Genomic DNA, 9,327 nt, shown 5'->3' with positions numbered 1-9,327 from the left:
TTATATTTGACTAACTGGATACTTTCAAAGCATAGTAATTGTTTCAGGCGAAACATCATCAACGCAGGAATAAAACAGTCAATGGCACCAAAGAGGGCTTAATTCCAACGAAATGAGACAGGCACTCAGACTTCACTAAATTCTCTCATTTGGACCATTAAGCTAGGTTACCTGATTTGCTATTCTTTACTGTCATAAATCAGTGCTATATACCCACGAGCATTACCACTGTCACTGGAAAACACAGAGATGGCTGATTTTCATTCTCCTCATCTAGACACAATTGAAGCATTGATCTGTGTGACTTGCAGAAAGACACATTTCAACTATGGCTGCATGTAGTCACCTATCCTCAGTTCTCACTCTAGGATACATACTTTATGATATAATGTGTTAAGAAGCACCAAAAACTCCATTTCACTTAAGTCCACCAAGGACATTTTAAGACCTTGGCTAACACTATAGCATTGCCATGAGTAGCAAAATTGCACTGGTGGGATGATGAAAAATATGCCAGGTGTTACAGAGAAGACCATCCCCTTGATATATGTTGTCCTTTAGGTATAAAACTATCAAGAACCAGCTGATATAAAGCTTGGTGGCTATCCTAAGGTATGTATGCACTAGTTCTCATTTTTAAATGAAGCAGCACACTATATTTTAAAGAAAGTATGATACAAAGCACTTAGAGTTCAGCTCAGGTTTGAATCCTTTATTTAAAAAAAAAAAAAAAAAAAAAAAAGAACGGTGAGGGCTACGGTAGAATTATAAAGTATAAGCCTGCAAAGGACCTTTGTTTTCTCAATGTCTCATTGTCCTAATGAATATTTCACAAGGTCACTTTACAGGCAAACTGCAAGGCTGGACTTAGAAGTCTCATATTCACTAATCTGGTGCTTTCACTGTATTATAATAATACAGTGTATTCCTTTGAAAATCCTACAACTATTCATGCCTACAAATCTGTTTTTGACGATTATTCTTATTTCTATTTTCTAGGCCTCTTGGGAACAGAGATTTGCAACTAAAAATCAAGATAAAACTCTCAAAGAAAAAAAAAAACCCTTTCTGAGCTCAAAACTGAAAACCGTGGCATCTCCAGTCCTTTCCTTTCTCATACTCAAACACTGATTTCCTGATAAAAATAACCTTAAGGTATTGAGAAACAATATATAAAAGTAAAGAAGGGGAGTAGTGAGTTCAAGAAAACCCTCCATTATTCATAGATAGTAAACTGTTCAGTCAACCTTGGATAAAGCACTGCCTTCTACCACAGGATGGTTGCGAGTCCTGTGTGAAATGCTAAGGGAAATTCTATGAGTGTGTCAGTTAGGCAGTGTTTACCTGCACAAGCCCTTCAGCATCATAGCGCTATTACTGCCACAGTCTGCGCTTGGGATGACTCTGGCTTTCAGATGAACATACAGCATGTGCACAGGGACCGCATTTCCAGTATCTTACTCAGCTCAGGGTGTTTTATGCAAAAATAGCCTAGATTGTACAGGTGCAGGCCCACTGTTGTAGCTTCTAGTTGTCTATTTGTCACATGGCAGAGAAATATTTCCATTTCTTTTACAATAGTATTAATCTCACTCCTGGGTAATGTCCCTACACCATAAACAATTATTTCCCAAAGGCTCCCTCAATTTGGGAATTAAGTTTCAACATGTGGATGTGGGTAGAGACACGAGAATTCCCAGGTTGGGAATTAAATGGCATCTTGTGATATTCACCAAAATCATGCATCAAAGTGGAAGTGGAAGTGTGGTTTAATTGCCTTGAGCAAGTCCTGAGATCAAGCCCTAACAGCAATACACCCAAATAAATATTGATAATAACCTTATTTCCTGCATTCAACTTTATCAAAATGAAATTTTCAAGTCATAATGTGAATTAACTTTTGCCACATAATAATTTCTGGAATAGATACACCATGATAAACTCCATTTTGAAAAACAAGAGAAAGAGTTTCTCTTTAAATCTTATGCTACAATAGAACTTTATTACTGTGCTGTTCTTTTGCACTGAAATAATTTTCAGAATTGGTCTAAACACAAACATTTCCTTCTCAAAGATCCATCTGATTTGACAGCGCGATCCTTCTCCCCATAACAATCAAGCTGGAGCCTGATTTCCTCACTTAAGTGGAAATTGGTTTCCTAATGGAAAAAATGCTTCAAAGCTATGTCAATAAAACTTCTCTGTGAGCTCAATTCACAAGGCAACATTCAGCACCAATTCTTCATTTTAAAGAACACCTCTGTGAACTGCTCTCCAAGACATTAATTATTCTGTTTTTATTTTCATTGGCTTGTCTGGATGTTTCTGTGTTACTTGATGAGCTATTAACTTATAAGTTCATTTTGGAAGCAAATTACTTAATGCAACTACTAGTAGAGATAGGCCCTTGATTATGTGAAAAGAAATAATACATTTATTTTTTCCATTATACTTAAAATTCTAGCACAAAAGAATATATTACCCCCTCAGGCACAATGTCTCAAACCAGTAATACTAGCTACTTTGAAAGTAGAAATTGGGGAATTGTGGTTCAAGGCCAACCCTAGCAAACAGATGTATGAGATATTCCATCTTAACCAGCAGTCTAGGTACAATGGTACACCTGTCACTCACAGCAACACAGGGGAGCACATAGGAGGACCAAAGCCCACGCTAGTCCAAACAGAAAACACAACCGTCCCTCAAAGTCATCCAGAAGCCAGAGGTAAGGCTCAAATGGTAGAGCACCTGGATAGAGCACCAGGCCCTGAGTTCAGCCCGCAATACAGAAGAGGAAAGAAAATGAATATATTTCCTGTGCCTAGAGAGAGTAACCAAGTACTATGGGAAGTTGTGACTATAAATAACTCCCAAAGGGTGAATATCAAGTAACATGTTTAAGCCTTCATGCTTAATTTTTTCTAAATGAATGAAAATAATTGTCAAAATGATTTTATTAATCAGATAAGAATTCAGGCATCATCAAACCATTATGTATCAATAGGTACAGCAGGGATTACATGAAAATGAAGGCCAGTTTTACTTGAGATTCACTGGTCTAGAATCATTTATGGGAAACCTTAAAAACTTGACAGAATTTTATAAATCACATTACATTCTGTCTTAGATACTTTATTGAAGTAAGAGAAAATTCATTCTACTTTATTTGTAACTTCCCTTTGGCCATGAGATAGTTTATTCTAAGAGTTTAATAAAGTGTTTGAAACAAGTTATACGATGATTTCTTATCCTAAAATCAGAAGACATAAATACTGTTTAAATGCAAATGTTTCTACCCTCTTATTTAAATGTTGATGGGAAAAAAGTATTGCATCTTCAGATAAGGATAAAGTTTTGTAGTTAACATGGTAATATCCAGTTCTAGCTGTTTACATTGAAATGATATAATTTCATCCTTGTTTATGCCTCATTAATATTCCATAATATGTATGTATGGGTATATATGTGTATGTGGGGAGACTCATATGTGGTTATGTCATTATATGTGTGTTTATATGCATGTATGCCACATTTCTTAATTTAAGAATGTACAGTTCCTTGATTTAAATGTTATATATATATATATATAATGTGATATGTATCTATGACATACAAACCCTCAGCTTAACTTTAATTATGTTCTAAAATTTATGTGACAGTGATTAAATATAGAGATTGCCTTCTTGAATACTTGTTTGTTAAAAAATGACATTTGAAATATGATGTAAAAGTCAGTGTTAATAAAATCTTTCAAAAAATATTGTATGTAATAACTTTGTAAAAAACTCCACATTTTTAGTTTGCCTTTAAAAAAAGAGAAGAAATTATTGTCAAGTAAGAATAAACTGTACACATAAATTATATCAATTTCCCCTTAGTTTTTTAATTCAATTTTGAAGAGCTAGTTTCTTTTTTTCATATATTTTTATTGTAATTAATAGAAGGGTTACATGATACTTGCCAGATAGATGGTGCATTAATTCCCATACATTGATACCCTTTCACATGTCTTGGTCCCCATTTCCCTCCCCCCAACCCACACCCCTCATCTTGTTTTCCCCCGTTCCCTATCCAATTTCAAATAACCAAATACAAATATATCCGATATATCAGGTAACAAAGTGAGATACTATAAAATATGAGATAATCAAGGGACAGCAAAAGAGATGAGAAATAACATCGTACCTTAAGAACAACAATCATTCATTATGTGGCTTATGTTTCTATATCCTAGAGATCCTTTCATTTAGCATCCTACTATATGACGTTTTGTATCAAGGTTTTGCTTATTGCAAATCTCTGCTAGGAGAGCCTAAGGTTTCTACTGATTATGACAAATGAGGGAAACCATTGAGCCTAAGTTCCTTTGAGTCTGGCTTACTTCACTTAATATGACCTTTTCTAAGTCTTTCCATTTCCTAACAAAGGGGGCAATGTCATTCTTTCTGACAGCAGCATAGAATTCCATTGTGTAAAAATACCACAACTTGTTGATCCACTCATCAACTGAGGGACATCTGGGTTGGTTCCATATCTTTGCTATGGTAAATAGTGCTGCAATGAACATTGTTGTGCTGGTGGATTTAGTATGTCTTTGTTTCTGGATGATTGGGTAAATGCTGGGTCATAGGGGAGCTCTATGTTTAGCCTTTTGAGGCACTGCCATACTGCTTTCCATAGTTGTTGAATGAGTGTGCACTCCCACCAACAGTGTAGTAGTGATCCCTCCTGGCCACATCCCGTCCAGCATCTGTTGTTATTAGTTTTCTTGATCCTGGCCATTCTAACTGGAGTGAGGTGGAATCTTAGAGTTGTTTTGATTTGCGTTTCTTTCATGACCAGAGATTTTGAGCATTTCTTCATGTGTCTATAGGCCATTTTTGTTTCTTCTTCAGAGAAGATTACTTTAAGTCTTTGGCCCATCTTTTAATGGGATGGTTGTTTCTTTGGAAATTAGTTTGGGAGTGATTTAATTTTTTGAGCTGTTGATATATTTTAGATATGAGGCCTTTGTCTCATTGTTGTATTGAAAAAGGAAATTAAAGCAGAACTGAGGAAATGGAAAAACCTCCCATGCTCCTGGATTGGAAAAATAAAAAATCATGAAAATGACAATCTTTCCAAGGGCTATATAAATTCAACGCAATACCCATCAATATCCCAATGTCATTCTTTAAAGAAATAGAAGAGGCAATCCAAAATTTCATATGGAATAATAAAAGACCCCGTATAGTAAAAACACTTCTTAGCAGAAAGAACAGCGCAGGAGGAATTTCAGTACCAAACTTTAGACTTTACAGAGCTATAATTATCAAAACAGCTTGGTACTGGCACAAGAACAGGCCTGAAGACCAATGGAATAGAACTGAGGACCCACAGACCTATGGCCACCTAATCTTTGACAAGGGAGCCAAAAAAATAGAATGGAAGAAAGACAGCCTCCTCAACAAGTGGTGCTGGCAGAACTGGTTAAGCACATGCAGAAAACTAAAGTTGGATCTTTCTTTGTCACCCTGTACTAGAATTAACTCCAAATGGATCAAAGACCTGGAGGTAAAAGCCAACACTCTGAAAACTTTATAAGAAGGAATAGGAGATCGAAACTTTCTTAATAAGGACCAAGAATCACAACAAATCAGAGAAAGGCTGGATAAGTGGGACTGCATTAAAAGCTTTTGTATGGCAAAGGACATAGCTAGTAAACTAATTAGGAAGCCTACAGAGTGAAGAGCTAGTTTCATACTAAATATTTATTTTTTAAACTGCTTGGAAGAAGTTCAGTTGGTTTTTTTGGTTTGTTTTAAATTTTAACCATCCAATGTTTGGATGAACGCAGGTCAAAGCCAGCCTGGGCACAAAAGTCCCAGCATTCAAGTGCCCATAGCAAAAAAAAAAAAAAAAAAAATACACAACTTCAGGCCTTCAAAGGACTCCTATCCTGGTTTGTTGGCTTGCTCGTTTGTTTTCTCATAAAAGGCAAGAATAAAAATACTATTTAGCTTCTAATAATCAAAAAAAAAAAAGGACATCCAACTACTAGGTAAATAAGGTTCAAATCAGCTCACTTTCTAGAGGTTAAATGCTTGACTCCAGTTACCAAGCTGTTGCATTCAATGTTTAAATGATACTTTCAGATTCAAAGAGGAAATAAATGGACAAAGTGCTTGACTGCCTCCATGCACACAATGTATACTGCTGTCTAAAGTCTTGGCTAATTGAGCTATGCAGACATGACATTGCTGAAGCTGGCTATGTGAGCCCTACAAGTGTCTGAAACTTGGGGAAAGACCGGGGAGGTAGGGGGTGGGGGCACAAGTAGTGGTAATCTTGAAAATAAAAACAAAATGTCAGTATCTAAGTGATTCTTTCCACAAGGAAGGGGTAAATAAGGAAATGGTCAATGAATTACATTATCCTTATTTGCTTTTACTACAATTTTTTTTTTTGTCAGTTATGGGACTTGAATTCTGGGACTGGGCGCTGTCCCTGAGTTCTTCAGCTCAAGACTACAACCCTACCCTTGAGCCCAAACCCAGTTCCCATTTTCTGGTGGTTAATTGGAGATAAGAGTCTCAGGGTCTTTAGTGTGGGCTTGCTTTTAACCATGAGATCATGGCTACTCAGTCTCCTGAGGAGCTAGGATTACAGGAGTGATTCTAGGTGCCCAACTGTTACCACAAGTCTTTAACACCGAATTATGAATAACAAGTGAAGATTAACATATCATTGTCATGTAGTGAAACCTGAAATATAAAGGTTTTCTTTAAGCTAAAATTAAGTTTGTCATTTATAATAACAATCTTCCTACAAAATGTACTCAATCATATTTTAATGATTTTCTATGGTTCTGTGGTTGTCATAAAACACATTAATTACTTTGTCATATAATATAAATGTACTACTGTCATGGTTCCTAGGAGTCAATTACATTAAATCTCATAAAATTTGGGTGTTGTTCCTCATTAAATGGTTTCTGAAAAATACCTTTAATTGAAATTATTAATAGAATATAGCAATGTCTATTATAATTAGAAGAGCAATCAATACACTATTAAGACTCTCAAAAACATTTTTAGTTTATTTTTAAATACACTTATGCTTAGAAAATTTGTAAGAACACCTAAAAAATAAATCTTACACTGAGGCTGGAGTGTTAGATGCTTGAGGCTCTCAATTCCATATCCAACTCCTAGGGAAAACCAAAACTTTGAGTTAGAGACATAAAGTTTCTCTTTTCCATGTTCCATTAGTTAGCATACTTACTAAAGAGCAGTCTTGTAGAAAATCTAGTATGAACTCTGAAAAGCGTAAATTCATATTTGGATGTTATTGATGTCATTTTCTTTTCATTGCAGACTATCAGGAATCTCAGAACTTACTTAAACTTGTCCACTGTTGATTATGCCCTTTGATCAACTTTGATCAATGGGATAAAATAGTATTTGTCAAGCTTCACTACTATAATGTCACTTCTCTATAACAAGTAAGTATTTTCTTGGCATTTTCCTCGAGAGTGTGGGAAATTTCCACTTATTTTTTTAAAATTAACTTTACTTTTTCATTTGAGATAAATGAAATGGTATTATAGAAGACATAGAGCTTTATTTTATGTGACCATAACAAAACAAATGAATATATATTATTTCATAATAGTTTCCTATTTAAAATGTTTTGTTAACTGAATAAAATCTTACAGTTGTTATCTTTGTTGCTGAGATGAATGAGATTAAAATCTAAATATAATTAGATCTGAGAAATGCATTGGTAAAAAGTATGAGCTAATATTGAATGTCAACCACTGAATTATGATTTAAAGTTACTCTACAACATAGAAATTTATATACATAGAATTCTGTCCTTTTCGTGTGTGTGTGTGTGTGTGTGTGTGTGTGTGTGTGTGTGTGTGTGTTTTGTCAGTCGTGACACTTGGACTCTGGGCCTGGATGCTGTCCCTGAGATCTTCAGCTCAAGGTTACCGCCCTACCTCTTGAGCCATACCACCACTTCGGTTTTCTAGTGGTTAATTGGAGAGAAGAGTCTCACAGTCCTTAAGTGCCCAGGCTGGCTTTGAACCACAATCCTGAGATCTCAGCCTCCTGAGTAGCTACGATTACAGGGGTGAGCCACAGAACCTGGTTGTCCTATTTTTTTATGAAGAAAAAGTCTTAAGATATCTAAAAAATAAAAATAAAAAAAATAAAATAAAATGTTTTGTTATATAAACAACTGAAATTCTCTCTTTTAGCCAAAATCCTATATAAAACATGTTTTTGTGTGTGTTCATCCTATATCTCTGTTGCTTTGTATCTCCACTACCCACCCCAGTAATTATCATTTCATTCTCTATCTCTGCACTTTCGACTTTCTTAAAACTCCACTTACAGAAAAAATGAAGTCTTTCTGTGCGGGCTTATTTCATTTGGCATGTCCTCTAGACTCATCTATGAAATGGTAAATTACAGGACAAGCTCTACTCCTTTGATAAAAGCTTAATAATAACTCATAAAGTAATGACTCACTTTTCTTTGACAATATGCAAAGAACAATATAACTGGATCATGTGACAATTCCATTTTTATTTATTCCTTTTTTACCAATAATATTACTGTTGTAGGCCCAGGAGTTTGGCCTAGTGGTAGAGTGCTTGCCTAGAATGCATGAACACTTGGTACCCCACACATAGAGAAAGCCAGAAGTGATGCTATGGCTCAAGTGGTAGAGCTCTAGCCTTGAGAAAGTCCAAGGACAGTGCTCAGGCTCTAGGATCAAGCCCCAGAACTGGCAAAATAATAACAATAATATTACTGTTGTTATTTTAGTGCTGGTCCTGCAATCTGAATTCAATATCTGTGGACTGTCTCTGAGCACTTTGCTCAAGGCTAGCACTCTACCACTTGAGCGATAATACTGCTTTCCTTTTTACTTTTTTTTTTTTAGCTTTGTTCCCCCCAATAGTTTATTTGTAGATCAGATGCTTTAGGGTCAGTACTTGGCTTGAATTCTAGCAAGTACTCTACAGGTCAAGTCTGATTCCAAGACCCTTTTCTCTAGTCATTTCTTTACAAGTAACTTTTTAGCTTTTCTGGTTTAGTGGTGAACCTGACACCTTCTACTTGCTATACAAGCACTGAACCACTGAGCTACACTCCCAGCACCTTCTCTGATTGTTTTATTTTTTAATTCTAATTAATAAAAGGGTTACATGATATTTGCCAGATAGAAGGTGCATTAATTCACATATATTGACACCCTTTCACATGTCTTGGTCCCCATTACCCTCCCCTCCACTGTTTGATCAGTGTGTAAGAGTTTCCATTTCTCTACAGT

This window comes from Megascapheus bottae, chromosome 4 (genome assembly GCF_031878675.1).
Source record: "Megascapheus bottae isolate mThoBot1 chromosome 4, mThoBot2.hap1, whole genome shotgun sequence".
NCBI classification, from domain to species: Eukaryota; Metazoa; Chordata; class Mammalia; order Rodentia; family Geomyidae; genus Megascapheus; species Megascapheus bottae.
The sequence above is the reverse complement of the archived record's forward strand: the minus strand, read 5'-3'. Positions refer to the sequence as shown.